The sequence below is a fragment of the Suncus etruscus genome, chromosome 14 (assembly GCF_024139225.1).
Source record: "Suncus etruscus isolate mSunEtr1 chromosome 14, mSunEtr1.pri.cur, whole genome shotgun sequence".
NCBI classification, from domain to species: domain Eukaryota; kingdom Metazoa; phylum Chordata; class Mammalia; order Eulipotyphla; family Soricidae; genus Suncus; species Suncus etruscus.
In genome coordinates, this window is record NC_064861.1 from 57968696 (window position 1) to 57985729 (window position 17034).

At 33.0% G+C, this 17034-nt stretch overlaps 1 non-coding gene across 1 annotated transcript; it reads left to right on the forward strand.

Moving 5' to 3' along the window:
* The first annotated feature begins 16670 nt into the window (after window positions 1-16670).
* On the forward strand, window positions 16671-16801 carry LOC126028803 (small nucleolar RNA SNORA51). Its single transcript, XR_007502515.1, has one exon. It is a non-coding gene; the product is annotated as a small nucleolar RNA SNORA51 (small nucleolar RNA).
* Window positions 16802-17034: the final 233 nt, after the last annotated feature.

Sequence of the window (17034 nt, forward strand, 5' to 3'; positions counted from 1 at the left end):
TTCATTGGAATGCTGCTACAGCCAGGATTTGTAATAGGTGTGTATTTATTTGTTTTGAGAAAACACCAACCAAAGAGCTGCTACAGCCAGGATTTGTAATAGGTGTGTATTTATTTGTTTTGAGAAATCACCAACCAAAGACTGTAACCGAGGGGATATTTCCATTTATAAGAAGGATAAAACCTGAAAGTGTTTAACCAGCCTGATCTTAAGGGAATGTTAAAAATAAAATAATAGGACCAACTTAGGTGATAAGCGAAGGACATCTGAAAAGGTCAGAAAATGTGAAAGAGATGTTCAACATTAATATATTAAAAGAATATAAATATTAAAGCAAGAAAAACTGCCATTTTAATTTACAGTGCTGTACTGAGCAAATTTGTTAATGCCCTTAAACCCATTTTCATCCTGATTCTCAAAGAGATGCCATGGAATCATAATTATCCATTTTGATGACTACAATAGTTTGTGTAAATGGTGCTTTCTAGCAAAGAAAGAATACTATGTGGGTGTTAGATCTAAACAAACCCCTTTCCACTTATTTTGCTAAAAATGTGATGATGTTTGTACAGTTTGCATTTTACCAAGCCCAATTCAGTATCCTTTTTAATGTATAAAAACACTTTTACGGTAAATCTTCCCTCAAAATTTTAATGTCTCTTCTGTGACAAATTATATATCTTATATTTTAAATATGTGTGACATCAATGGTGTTGGTCACATTGGACTTTGTGCAGCTTTTATGTGTACTCTCAAAAATTTTTGTCTATTCCCAGCATCTTTTTACTGTGAATTGAACCAGTTCAAATGAAAATAAATTAATGGACAATTAATGTACAAACTCAATTTAACATTTTCCAACCATTAGCAAAGTTTTCTATGTGTTCCTATAATTTCTTCATATGATTTACTTATATATGCATCCATAGATTAATAAAAGCATGTTGATTTTACAAGTACTCACTATGTGTCAAGTAATAGATAGGACACATAGTCAAGTGCATATCTTAACTTCATCAAATGTACTTTCTTGACTACGATATAAGTAAGTAAATACTGAATTTATTGTAAAAAAGGGTTGTGTGGGGCTGGAGAGATATCATGAAGGTAGGGCATTTGCCTTGATTTCAGAATGATGGTGATTGGAATCCCGGCATTCCATATGGTCCCTGAGTCTGCCAGGAGTGATTTCTGAGCATAGAGTCAGGAGTGAACCCTGAGCGCTGCAGGGCATGATCCAAACCCCCCCCCAAAAGGGGGGTTGTGTTACGTTCTGTAAAATAGTAACAAAGTACCAAAAAGGCATTGATACAAATAACTCCAGTAGGGGCAAGAGAGATAGCATGGAGGTAGGGTGTTTGCCTTGCAGGCAGAAGGATGGTGGTTCGAATCTCGGCTTCCCATATAATCCCCTAAGCCTGGCAGGAGCAATTTCTGAGTGTAGAGCCAAGAGTAACCTCTGAGCAAAGCCGGGTGTGACCCTCCCAAAAATATAAAACAAACAAACAAACAAAAACCCCAAATAACTCCAGTAGCAATCAGAGGGCTTCACTGAGCAAGGATGTAAGATGTATAATATAAGTGTATGTATGTGTGTTTATGTACGTGAATGCCTGCCAATGATAGCATTACCCCAGAAAGACCATTCTTTTGCAAAGAATCTCTAAGTTTATGGCAAATTCAAATGATAGATAACCTGTATTTAAAAAACTGTTCAAAATATTGTGATGTTAATTGATGTTGTAGATATGCAACGTACAAACTCTCTGACACTTATTTTCCTTCTCAACATCATCCCCTGCTTCTTTACTTCACTAAGCTATTGCCTCAAAAACTTGCCTAAAATATAGTCATACCTAATCTCTCTCATGCGCATCTTGAGGGCTACCACTATCTGTAAGTAAATAATTAAAAAGTGTAGTTATTATCTTAAATACACAGACTTAAGTATACTCATACAAAATTATTCAGTCATTTTCCTGACTAAAAGTTTTCTGTTATTCTAATTTAAATAATAAAATTTGATATAATAATAACATGGATCACTTCACAATTCTATTTATTTCTTTGAAAATTGGTAGTCATTGTTGCTCTCAATCTATTCAAGATCAAATTTCTCAGAATTCAAAAACCATATGTGTTTCTGCGATTCCAATCTGGGTCAACAATGTGCAAGATAAGGATTGTTATCTTTTTGTAATATTACTCTGATTCATCTAATTTTATTTTTCTATCAAAGTTACACAATATGGGCTGGAGCAGTGGTGCAAGCAGTAAGGTCTTGCACGCGCTAATCTAGGACAGACCTTGGTTTGATCCCCCAGCATCCCACATGGACCCCCAAACCAGGAGTGATTTCTGAGCTCATAACTATAAGTAGCCCTGAGTGTCACAGGGTATAGCCCAAAACCAAAAAAAAGTACTAAATATATGTGCAATATTACATGAAGGAATAAATGATCAAATGTATTTCAGTGGATTGAGATCCACAATGGGGTACTTCATAATATACTGAAAAGTATTTTAATATTTAGATATTCAAGTCCTTTATCTTTTAATTCTATGCGTTTAGTATGCTGCAGGCCTAAGAATCCGAATGCTTGTCAAGAAGATTTTCAGTTTGTAGACAAAGATTTAAAAACAAGAGCCCTTTATGTGAAGGATTAATTCCTTCACATTGTAAATGAGAATTTGACCTTTGGTTAACTCTTTCTGCTTCACTGGAAACTTGACAAAGATAGTTTGTCTAGTGTGTTATTTAGCTGCAATGCTATGATAAAAGATAAAAAATAATCAAAGTTATTTTTAAATCCTGCATGGATTAGTATTACTCAACTGGATAATTTATGGACTCCCAAGGGCCATAGAATATTCAAAAAGGTCACCTGTGAAAATAAGTTAAAAGAGAAATTTCAACATGAGGCTATGAATGAACTTATAGGATGGTGGAGGTGAGGGTAATCTCAGGTAGAAAAAGGGTGAGTAAGGAGTCAGGGTCAAAAAATAGTTGAGAAACACTATTTTAACTGTCTTAATAATGATAATAATAATAACAACAACAACAGCAACAACTAATATATGACAAGAAACCACGGTATTCAATTCCATAGAAGATATTCCAGTAAAAAAAAAAACAACACTACAAGCTATGTCTAGAGTGTTTGCTAAATGTTGACTAATGTTGGGGATTTAGTTATAAACTAAGCAAAAGCTTCTGAAACTCTGGACTAGGACTCTCTGTGAGGTTTCCCACTGGACATGCATATTTCATTAAAAATTTGGCTATAGGGTCAAGAACGATAGCACAGAGGTAGGGCATTTGCCTTGCACACAGCTGACCCAGAGAGGACCTGGGTTCAATCCCTGGTATTTTATATAGTTTCCAAGCCAGGATCGATTTCTGAGCTTATAGCCAGGACTAACCACTGAGTATCATTGGGTGTGGCCCCAAAACCAAAAACCAAAAAAAAAAAATGGCGACAATAAAAATTATCGAACATATAAGAAGAAAAAATAATTAAAAATTAACCAGTAATGAATTCAATGTGTCTTTGTTTGCACTTGTTCATCGTACATTTCTAAAGAGAGAAGTAGTAGAAAGCCTTGAATCATCACCAGAAGCACAATTACTTGCATGCAAGATATTGTTTTATTTCAATAACTGGGATTTTACCTGGAAAGATAATTAACCAAAATCAAGTTTCTGGTTAATTATATAAATAGATGCTTGCACTTCTGACAGGATATGCTAAATTGTTGTTAGAGTGTGCTTCCTGGTCTAAATCTAAGTGGTTAAAGCCAGAATGACTTGTAATTGTTTTGTAATTCTTAACAATTATTTGAATACAGAAAGGAGAGACCGTTTTTGATTATTATCTCTGACATTATTGAATGTACTTCTTCAAATAGTGTGTAATTTCATGCATTGTTATCTTTGCTCCTAGTGCCCCTTCCATTTAGAAATAGCTAACTGCACACAACCAATAGAAAATGCAACTCATTCTACAATGAGTATTGTTCAATACAATGAGTATTGTCTCACCATAAATGATTTCTTAGCATTTTAATTTCTTCCTTGGGAAATTATAACTGGTTCCCTCTTCTACGCTCAAATATAACTATATCCACTTCTTTATTTTAAGATTATGTGTTTTATTGGGTCAGAAAATGGCGCAAGCTGTAAAGTGTCTTGCACTTGCTAACCTAGGACAGACCATGGTTCAATCCCCCAGTGTCCCATATGGTCCCCCAAGCCAGGAGCTATTTCTGAATGCATAGTCAGAAATAACCTCTGAGCGTCACTGGGAGTGAGACAAAAAGAAAAAAAAAGACTTCTTTAGTGTATTATGACCATATTTGAAGGTGAGTCTCTCCTCTTGGGAACACCATATGTCTATACATTTTTCATAACCAATTAACAATTTATTATAGTACTATCTAAATAGAATTCTTGAAATAAAAATATCACACTATTAATTTCTTAAATAAACTCCTGCAAATATCAGGAGTAGATCTTGAGATAAAATATAAAATATGTGACTTGTTTGAGATTTAGAAAATAACTACTTTCGGTCGCGTCTGTGAGGTCTTTAGAGGTGGCACCAGAAAAAAAAATAACTACTTTCTTAAATCATTTCCTAAATTTTTTCATGTCCCTCACCCAGAAATTTAAAACATATTTTAATAATTCATATAATTTTCAAGTGTTATGTGTATATGCTGTCATTAGAAATATACTTAAGATATAGTCTTTTCAGAGATGCATATTATTAAAAGAAGACAGTTTAATTTTATGTGATTAATATATTAAAATGAGATCCAAATTCAAAATAACATACAATGGAAAGATTGAAAAAATATATTAAAATAACATTTATAATTTAATGATTTATATTATCGTTAGATAATAATCTGCTTATCTGTGCTCTTAAGATGGGTATAACTTTGCTATATAAAAATCAATTTGCTTTGTGCAAAATTAGTATTTAATTTAAATACAGTTTTTCTTTCACAAACCAATTTTGCATATGTTACTGTTGCCTGATCCAACTATTAGCATTTTATAAATATCAAGTAAAAATGGGGTTATAAAAGAAAGAGTGTTGAGTTTTTGCCACGCATAACTGTTGAACTATGCCCAGCACTTGGACACATTCTTTCATGTACTTGGTTTCATAAAAATGAAGACACTGAAAGATGCCATTATTGATAGATAATTCAGTACATTTCTGTCAGTGACTATCTTTTGGGAAGGAAGTAATGTAAAACATATTAGAGCATGGTTATATCTGCAATTACTTGGATGAAAAGGAATAGTAATAATCAATGATTGCTGATAAAAATGTTTGAGAACATAGTATTTAACAATGTTTTTATTCTGAACAACATCAAGGGATTTTTAAAAATAGGAATTAGAGTCTTACTAATTCCTAAAATTGCAGCAATTTTAGGAGGTACCAAATATATGAAAGAACCATATTATCTTGTGAACTAACAATCTTAGAAAAAAAGAAAAAGTAGAACCATTCTTTAAAGCCAAGGGACCAGAGCTGGCACTTACAAAACCTCAGAAGGGAGAACAACTGATAGGATACTTTCTCTCTTGATATTGGTGGCAAAATGGTATTTGTATTCACTTTTCAGTGAAAATTTTACATACTATACCCTATCTGTTCATAAAATTAGAGTATGGGTTCCACAGTTTAAGAATAAGGTATCAAGTTTTCTTGTGGGGTAGAATTTATTTGTATCACCATATTCATTTCATCAGAAAAAGAAAAAAGAAAACCTTACAGTTTAATATCAATATAGTTTGAAAAGAAACTTCACAATAAAACAGAGCTTATTATATTGACTTATGTAACACAATGAGAAATTTAAGCCTATAATTTAGGAATATGTACCCAGTCTACCATAAATAGGTAGGCATAGATTGATACACACACAGATAGAAATAGATACATGCATCTACACATATATGAATACATAGTGCATAACATATATCTGAGGTTCTGATATCCCAGTTCTTGATACTTTTATTCTTTGAGTAGGAGTGAAAAACTCAGACCAAGAACCCTTAAAAGGTAAGGATCTATCTCAATTTCTAGGACCTCATCAATACAGTCATACGTACTTTGTAAAGGCATAGGTCAAACTGAGACCTCCACCAAGAAGAGGTACAGATAGAAAAATGTAGCTTTGACGCTCATTGCTTTCACCTCCAAAGCCTACTATACTTCTCATGAAATACCTCAGCTAAGATTTCTGGGAATATATCCACTGAAAAAGAAGTTACAGACCTCAGGAATTGTAAGCAAAAAAAAAAAAAAGTGCACTGAAAGCAAAACTTGTCACTAGAAATTGCAACTATGAAGGCAATGATGTTATAAAAAACTTAAGACTTGGGCCTGGAGAGATAGCACAGCGGCGAATCCCGTTGTCCCATATGGTCCCCCAAGCCTGCCAGGAGCTATTTCTGAGCAGACAGCCAGGAGTAACCCCTGAGCACCGCCGGGTGGGGCCCAAAAACCAAAAAAAAAAAAAAAACAACAACTTAAGACTTAATTTTTTTAAGTCCAAAATATGTTGATAAATATCTAATACATTATTGTTGTTTTGCTTAGTGGTTTTTTGTTTGTCTTTAAATATTGATCATGATTTCAACTAATAAAATAAAAATGATTATTTGGTTATTTCCAAGATCATAAGCTCAATTTACCTTAAATCATCTTTTGTGAGGTCAAAGACAGCAGGAATAAAATAAACCTTCAATCTCCTGTAAAGTACTTTTTTTCTTGTTTTATCATGACTTTAACTCTTGCTTCTATTCCTTGAGATAATAACATTAAATATTCATCCTTTATTATTTTCTTTGCATGATAACTATCCTATATCGTTCATTTTTATGCACCTAAGTTAATGGTAAACTAAAACCAGGAATATAGATAGATTCATCCTCTAGCCATTGCATTAATTGATGTCTGGAAGTAAGGTAATGCTATTTAATGAGACTGAATCGAGTGATCAGTGCAAAATACTGATTTTTAAATACATTTTATCTAACCATTTGAGCTGCTTTGAAAATTGGCATAATTATACAGCCTTCATCTCTAAGATATGGTAATTCTTGATTCAGATATTTCATTTCACAGAAGAGGGAATGAGAAAGCAATGTTTGATTTGAGTGACTTCAGTACCTATTGACTGTAACACAGTATACTTTTCAAGCACACATGAAAGAAATGCAAATTATTAAATTACCTCAAGTGATTCTGAACAAGTAGATATACCCTAACATTTTCTTTTTTTTTTTTTTTTTTTTTTTTTTTTTTTTTTTTTTTGTTTTTGGGCCACACCCGGTTGATGCTCAGGGGTTACTCCTGGCTATGTGCTCAGAAATCGCCCCTGGCTTGGGGGGACCATATGGGACGCCGGGGGATCGAACCGCGGTCCTTCCTTGGCTAGCGCTTGCAAGGCAGACACCTTACCTCCAGCGCCACCTACCCGGCCCCTACCCTAACATTTTCTACTACAAGTACAGCCTTCATGCTTTACTTTTTTCTAGAAAAAAAGAATACCACTTTCAAAGGATTATGAATATTCAGAACAAAACAGGGATTAAAAAATTTATGGTGCTTATACAATGAGAGGAAATAAATTAGATTTTTAATACATTGGGTCACATCATATCCATTTCAGTGTTGTTGGCTTGGCACTTTGTCTTCCCAACAGAGGATTCATTATGAAGTGAGAACCATTTCAGAAATACATTTTACTGAATGATGGCAGGACGGTCACAATAAATTTTACTGGGAGTTAAAGATGGCAGTTGTGTGTGTATAGATGTATGTATGTGTGTGCATATATTTTCACATTCTGAACAGTTGGGTATAAGAATAATCCTGGTTGAGAGGCAGAGAAATAATTATGACTTTTATTTCTAGAAATTCAACCAAGCTTTATGTAATTGTGTAATTTGGTCAGAAAATAAAATCTCTTTAAAAAATTAACAGTATGACTCTCTACCTACTATGTTCCAGAATTGGAGTTTCAGAGAACCAGTAGAAGAAAAAGTAAAAGTGAATGTTTTGAATGTTGCTGACTTTGGTGTAATGTCTCTCACCACGTGATGATACAAGCACCATGCTCTGCTGTGGAAATCCTTGAGCACACAATGCTAGAGTTGAGAGGTTTCTGAGCACCATTATGGATCCCTAGTAATACCAAGCACCACAGACTTAAGTCGCTCCTCATTCAGAAAACCCTCACCTGCATGGTTAGTGGAGAAACAATGAGGGGGCCTCAGAAATAGATATCAGAGTACCTCATGGGAGGAGTCATTCCTGCACCAAAACAAACCAGCGAAACAAGGAAAGTGTTATAAAGTGATTAGGTCAGGGATTCTTTTTTTTTTTTTTTTTTTTTTTTGTAGTTTTTGGGTCACACCCGGCAGTGCTCAGGGGTTACTCCTGGCTTCATGCTCAGAAATTGCCCCTGGCAGGCACGGGGGACCATATGGGACGCTGGGATTCGAACTGATGACCTCCTGCATGAAAGGCAAACGCCTTACCTCCATGCTATCTCTCCAGCCCCAGGTCAGGGATTCTTCAGGGATCCCAGAAAAAATGCATGAGAAGATTCCCACACATAAATGATAAAATGATCTGCCTTTTTCATAAATACTGCTCTTCTGAAAACCTCTTTGTGTCTAGGCTAACCACTTTCCATTCACCTTTTATTTCCTGTTTTTCTGATGTGTGCCATTGTCCCATCAGATTAATTATCTTTTCATGGTGTGAAAATCTTCACAACATTAATTTTGACAAAAAAAAACCAAATACAGCTATTAAATTTTTGCAAACATTCAGACATAGTTGACAACTCAAAGAAAATCAAAGATCAAAAGTTTAAGAGAAATAAATTTCCTTCTTTATTCTCAATATTAAAAAATGATTTTGCTTAAGGTACCTGAAACATGGATATATGAATCAAGCCATTGATTTTTATTCTCACAAACAATATTTATGTGATAGCATAAAGTGAAAGAATGAGGAAGAGGCCAGATTACTCACAGATAAAAGACTATAATATCATGGAAAATGACTATGAAGAGAATTATAGTTTTTTTACATTATCAGTTGTTAACTGGAAGGAATGATTTTGTATATCTAAACTTATTCCCATAGTTAAACATCTATATCTAATCAACCTTATTTATTTTAATGTCAGGTAAAATTTGCCATAAGTTGTTCAAATAAGGCACTATTTAATTATAGTTTATAAATTTAAATTAATGTATAGTATTCCAGACAGTGCCTAAAGCAGGAAAACAAGAAATTGAGGAAAAAATACATTTTTCAAATGTCAGAATCACAAAACCTTGAGATTGCAATTCAAACTATCTCCAACTTATTTACTAATTACAGGTTGATATTTATGAAAAATATCTTATCCACAAAGAAGTTATAATTTTTAGGGCTTGAGTGGTGGTGCAAGTGGTAGGGCATTTGAGTTGCACTTGCTAACTTAGGACGGACAGCAGTTCCATACCCTGGCATCTCAGATGGTCTCCAAGCCAAGAGCTATTTCTGAGCACATAGCCAGGAGTAACCCTTGAGCATCATGGGGTATGGCCCCCAAAAACAAAAATAATAATTATTATTATTATAGTTTCTATTCCATCTCTCATTTAAAACACATTAAAGAAAATAAAAATAAGAGTCTAAAATAAAATATTTCTTCTTGTATGGAAGTGATCTAGATATTGAACTCAAACTTTATTCATGAGAGACACAAGCTCTATTATTGAGACACAACTCAATTCGGTTTGTTTGTTTTAGGGTCATATCAGGATGTTCTCTGGCTTTTCACTTTTATTTTGGAATAAATACTAATAGTTCTCAAGAAACTCTATGTTTTGAGGTTGAACCCAATTTGATGTGTCTAAGGCACATGCATTATCTGCTGTAGAAACTTTGCACTATCTCTCTGAGACATGTTTAAAAAAAAGATGTGAATTTAATCACATTTTTAAACATGTTTTTTCTCACTCTCTCTTTATGTATATGTATATATATCTTTATCTTCCCTCTTCATATGTATGCACTTTACATAACATATCAGCACATATGAACATATATTTGAATCTGAATCATACTTCATTCCATTCTCTCATTCCCTCTTGGTATTGATTATATGCATTTAAATTTTCAAATCACAGTGATTTTTTCAAATTACTGCAGTATTTATCACCACATATAAAATATATTGAATTAAAATCAATGTAAAATTTTTCTACACATCTCCCAAATTAAATATTTTTAATGTTCATGTGTGGTGACTTTGTTGTTGACATGTGGAAAGAATGGGTATGTTTCTTTCTCTTTCACACATATGCAAATACACATAATGATAGGATAAAGCCAGAGCCATTTTTTTGAGTTTCACTAATTTATAAGTCATTTAAGGATCTGGCCATCAATCTAGGCCTGTCCATTTCGACTTTCATAATGTCAGAGAAGGAAAAAAAGTTCTCAAACAGTTCATTATTCTATTCCCCTTCTCTTATTTTTGGCACCAAATATGTACAATAAAAATTCATGTCAAAAATATCCCTGCCATAATTCAGAATATGAACTCTCATAGGCATAAATGTGCAGTCATTAGTTCATGCTAAACCACACAAAGAATTTAAGGACAGGAAAATTGCCTTGTAAGGAGAGGGTGAAAATGAGAGGAAAAGGTAAATGGACTGCACTTATTTCCATGGATCACAGACTACCTAGGACCATTTAAAATTAATCTTCTAGTCCAGTAAATGTTGAAGTATAGACAAGGTGGTTCAGGGATCTATTTAACTCAGTACATCCAAGATAAAATAAGAACAAATTTCTACATATTTTTACATGAACAAAAGGGTTTATGCTTAAGGTTTAATATATCAATTTTGTTATTTGGAATAGATATCTATGAAGGTTATTGAATTAAATTCTGTTATTTTACTATATTATATAGGTTCCCACACCCTGTAATTTTATCTATGATATGCATTTATTCTATAAATATATTTAATGATTATACTAGAGTACATCACATAGACAAGCAGCTATTTTTCAACTCAATATTTATTTGATCACTCAAACATGTTTTCAAACATTAAATAGACTTTTATCTCATGTTGCAGTAATTGTATTAGCTAATAACACAGGCGAATGTCTGTGCGTTAAAGATTATTCATTTGACAAATTTGAAGATGTCTAAGGAAAACAGATATATAACTTGTTCCAAAATCACATGTGGTGAAGTAAGATTATGTCAAAGTAACAAAAATAATTAACCATTAGAAAATTTCATAAAAACAATAAAAGGTAATTTAGATGAGAGATGACAGTGATGAAGATAAATATATTAAGTAGAACAAAATCCATAATTTTATCTTTTGAGCATGTACTCAAGATTTAAATAAACTAATTATAATCAGTAATTAAAACGAGTAATAATAGGGGCCAGAGAGATAGCACAGTGGTATGGCATTTTGCCTTATATGCAGCCGATCCTGAACAGACAATGGTTTGAATCCCGACATCCCATATGGGCCCCAAGCCTGCCAACAATGATTTCTGAGTGCAGAGCCAGGAGTAACCCCTGAGTGCCACCAAGTGTGACCCCAAAACCAAAAATATAAAAATAAAAATAAACAAAATAAAATGAGTAATTATTGGGGCACATCTATGCATGCAATATCTGAATCACCCTTTACTTATTATTACATTTGGAGAACAGTTTTGGAAGTCTAGTGAGTCAGAGGTGCTGTAATATATCTTAAAAAACACAAGATTTTTCTATCCAATGTTAAAAGACCAAAATATCAGCAGTGAGTTAAAGAAATGAATAAATTCGTAAAGGAAGAGATAAAAAAATTACATAAACAGACAAGAATATGGAACTTTGACCTTTTTTATGGGCAGAAGAGGAAATGTGATATTTTAAAAGGAAATTACAATTTAATATGTGTTTTTCCAAAACAGCATATAGATAAATGTAGAAAAGGTATTTAGATGAATAAAACTTCAATTTTATAATTGTGATAACTACTGCATTGTAATGTAATTGAAAAAGTTGTTGATTTTATTTTTGATAAATAATAGATAAGTTAATGATACCATAAGAAAAAGAATGAAATGCTTTATATTCTTCAGCCTCAATTCGTATCCTTTTGGGAGGAGCCATACTCAGAGGTGCTCAGGGGTTACTCCTGGCACTACACAAAGAAATCACTCCTGGCAAGCTCAGGAAAGCATATGAGATGCTGGGGTTTGAACCAGGGTTGACAGTGTGCAAGGCAAACTGCCCTACCTACAGTGCTATCACTTCAGCTACCTCAAATTCTGTCCTTAAAACAAATTATCCTCTCAGTTTAGAACTAGCAATGGATAGGAGTAGTCACTGAAAACCACTACTTAATGTACTACTCAGTACATTAAATCTACTCAGTATATTACAGTACACAACTGAGTAATACATTAAATAGTAGTTATTAAATAGTACCATTGTGTCACCAAGAAACCAAAGACATATAGATACAAACATGCATATACACATGTACATAGAAAGCACATGATGACGAATAGGAGAAACATGAGGCAATTTGCTACTTCATTCCACACATGTTTGAAAGCACTTATATTTGAAGCAAGATATAAAAGAATATATAGATATAAAATATCTTTAGATATATACTTAAGGATGCAACCTGACTCAGCTTCAATATTTTTCTGTTATTTGTGCCTTTATTATTTTTAGATCACCTTATATTTAGGTGTTTTTTAATTTATTCTTATGTTTGTTCTGGATTGATAATACTCATGGCTTATGGCTTCTGCTCAAAGATCACTCTGGGCTGTGGTCAGAGACAACAGTTTTGAACCCAGACCAAATTATGCAAAGCATGTGCTTCACCAACTGTACTTTCTCCTGGACCACTTGTTTTTTTTTGTCTGTGTGGTGGTGGTGGTGGTGGTGGTGGTGGTGGTGGTGGTGGTGGTGGTGGTGGTGGTTGTGGTGGTGGTGGTGGTGGTGGTGGTGGAAATACTCAGGACTTATGGATTTGTATTCAGGGATCAATTCTGGAAAAGTTTAAGGGAACATGTAAGGATGTAGGGATCAAATCCAGTGAAAACATGGGCAAGGCAAACACCCTACCACCACACTTCATGTATACCTCATGTATTTTCAATTACCTCATGTATATTTTGATTTATTTTACACAACATCCAGTGCTATTCAGAAGTTACTTCTGGCTCTAAACTTGGGAATTTTCTTTAGCATTGCTGAAAACTACATGAGATGCTGGGGATGAAAAACTTTAGATTCTTAAGAATTTGTTGAACCATCTATCTCCTCTCAAATTATATCAGAATTTAAAAATATTTTCTTACATTGACTCCAACCTACATTAACATTATTAAGGAAAGTCTCCCACAATCCATTGTCTAAGTTTCATAATATAAAACATACAAGTAGAAAACATAGTGGAGAGGCAAAAATAAATGTGGATTTCTCTAATGTGTTCTTAATATTTGTTTTGTTTTGGTTTAAATAATTCTTTTGGTATGAAATTTGGAAATCATCCTTATTCTTCCAAACCTTAAAGAGTCTATGGCTCTTTTAGAGGATACTTTACAGATGGACAAATCCTCTGGGTGTGTGGGTTTTATTTTGCATTAAATAGAACCAAATGCCATGCTACTTTTGTGCAGCAATGAACATTTATGCAAATATGAAGAGTAGGCAGGTGTAAGAGCAAATTTCTTAATGCCATTTGCTCAGAAAATTATATAAAGCATCAAAAACTATGCTTTTTATAGTAGTTAAAGGAGTTTTGTCTGATATTTTTAAACAATAACCACCTGTTCCAGACATAAAAGTAAGTTCCTGCACAGCAGAATGTGGGCTGCATTTGGTGAGGAGAGGTGTTCGAAAGTTTTTCTACAATAAGTCATGAGAATAAAATAAAATATATTTTGAAATGAATGCAGTGGGTGGTGGAGGTAGATATAGGAGGGTGGGATGAAAGAGAATTTTGTCTTTTGCTTTGACAGATGCATGCAAGTGGCAGAGATTCAGCCCAACCAAGAAAATGGCAGAAGTCCACAGTGCTCCATCTGGGGCTTGTTTCTTTGGCCTCTAAAACCTGGCAGAATCTCTTTCCTGAAAACCTCAATTCCCCCTTTTTCATACCAGCTTTAAATTACAAAATCTTTGTATTAAATTCTCCAATAAAAAATTGAAAGTGATTTCTGCATTTTTTCTGTTCTTTAGAAACTCCCCTCTATATATTTTATGCAGTACTCTAGAATCAATAAAGATTAAGATTTCTAATTGGTTTGTTTTGTATTTTTATCAAAACTAAATTTGTGATGATACTAAATGTTGTGACTTTTTACTTTCAAAAATATGCTGATTTATTTCTTATAGGAAAATTAAATTTTAGTTTATAATTTCTCAATATATTTGACTTTTCTGGAGTGATAATAGTAAATATTTATAGTATTTTTTAAAGATATCTTATCCTGTGTTAGGAAAAAATAGTAAGATTGAAAATAAGGAAACACATATTTAACACTAATTGTATCATTAGCTTTTTTTACCCAGTGGCAAAATACTTTTAATATCGCTTCTTTATTCCGTGGTATTCTATAAAACAGGGAATCTTGATGATGGGTTGGTTGTTTAATATTATTCTGCTGTAGTGTAAGGCAACCAGCCTTATCCATTTACCAGTCAAAAAAACAGAATAAAGGGCTAGGAGATGTCAGCTTAGTTGAGCCTATATTCTAAAATAAAAAAGAAAGATTAACAGTATCAACAATGATGAGGAAAATGAAGGTTTTAATTCAAGAATGAAGACATGGGTAAGGTAAGAACAGAACATTCCCCTCAAAGTGAAAGAACATTAGATTTTTTGAGAGAATATCAGATGATAAGGAGACATTAGTATAATCTTTCTTATATTGGTTGATAGTTTTCCATATACATCATCCCGATGCCAGACTCATTGCCAGTGTACTGTCTTGCCTCTTCCAACTTCCTGATATCTGGATCTCCTCCTTTTCAAGATTCTTCCCACAAAGTTCTCACTGGGAATCAGGGTTTTCTTTGATCCTTTGAGCTACCTTGCTGAGTAATTTTGTTTTCCATATGAGAGAGATCTTATGAAAAGTATTGCTAGGGAAGATAGTTATTGTAATAGTTTCCCTATAAAACTACCCTTTAAGAGAATTGTAAAAAAGATATAGGAGAGACAAACTCATTTTTATTTTAAAAAAAATGAGTACATACTTAAAATTTAAAGTTCAACTATTTGGGATTGCATTCAATTTCGGTTCTCATGAAAATCGGTTTGAAAATAATTACGAAGTATTTGTTGGTTTTCTTGAAGTCTTTATATTTACCTCTCCAAAGAATTTAGGAATAAGTATTTTTTTACTTAATACTTTCCCCATCCATTACTGCACTGTCTTCCTGTCTAAGTATTCTCTGCCTTTATTATGAAGTCTTTTTTTTCCTTTTGTGCTGCAATTATATCTACACCATCTTAATATGTTCTACTGTCATGATAAACCACCACTTTTTATGAAAAACTGACAAGAGCTAAGATTATTCTTTTTACAATTTGGCTTGCTTCTGACCCCTGACTTTTTCATTAGGTTTTCCTAGCCTCAGTTTCCTGAAATGCAAAATGGTCATCCTACCCATAACTCTACAATAGAGACACAATGTTCTACAGGGTCATTGAAGATAAAAAGAACTAATATTTCATGTTACCTCTTTTCACTCGTGAACATGCTTTCCTCTTGCAGTTCCTTTTATGCTTCTTTTCTGGCATTCTCTTTTCTTCCTAGTGTACTCTGTGAGAACAGAGAGCATGCATAACACATTGCATTTTTACATGGGCTATGTTATATTTTATACAAAGCACTGCTCTAAATACAGTCCACAGACTACCACTATTAGAATGACCAGATTTTTCTTTACAAAATATAGGGTTGATTCACAGTATTGCAGATATGGGTATTTTTTTTTTAATTTTAAAGTTGTTTTATACAGGTAGAAAAAATGAAAACCACCAAAACAAGAAAATATATCATAAGTGCATGTTAAAGATATATGTTCGGTGGTCTCAATTTTTTCTTAAAAAGAGGATATTTAGTAAATATATATATATATATACATACATGAGAAAGATAAACTTTCTTTTATTGCATTGATCATTTTTCATGGCAAATAAAAATGAAGTAATAAGGAAGGTTCACTGCAGGTAGATTAGGTTAAATAGAGTTTTTGAGTGTCCAATTATATTTTCAGACTGATGATGTATCCTTCAAAAAATAAATATTTATTCTTTTCATAATGTGATTATTTTAAAGAACAAAGGAAAACTTCCAGGTATTCCTAAAATATTATCATCAAACTCTCATAATGATGAGATAGGAAAATACATCATTTAAATTTAGAATTTAGAGAACTAAAAATGCCACATACTTTAAAAATATTGTTAATAAAATTTGTCATTCTACTCAATAAATATTGTCTTTGAAGATCAAAGAGTCACTTATAGTAGGTTTCTGAAATCTTTATATATTTTCCATATGTTCTTTTTTATTTTTTAAGGTCTCCCAATGCTTACCACAGGCTGTACTCTTTACAATGACTGTAGAGAAGAGGAGGTAAGTAAATGGTCCTTATATACACCTCAAACCAGGCCCTTTGCCTGGTCTGTATTGTGAATTGGGGAACAAAATATATATGTATATATATATATATATATATATATATATATATATATATATGTATATATATATATATCTCCTTTTTTAAACTTTGACTCTAGGAGTTCTGAATAACAATAACAACTTCCTGTCATACTTTTTTTTGAGTCATACAAGGGCAGATACAGAGGATCTTGATCACCTCATGATGGGGTGCATTAACTTTGTACATCAATACCAAATGTGAGAGCAGTATTTTGTAACC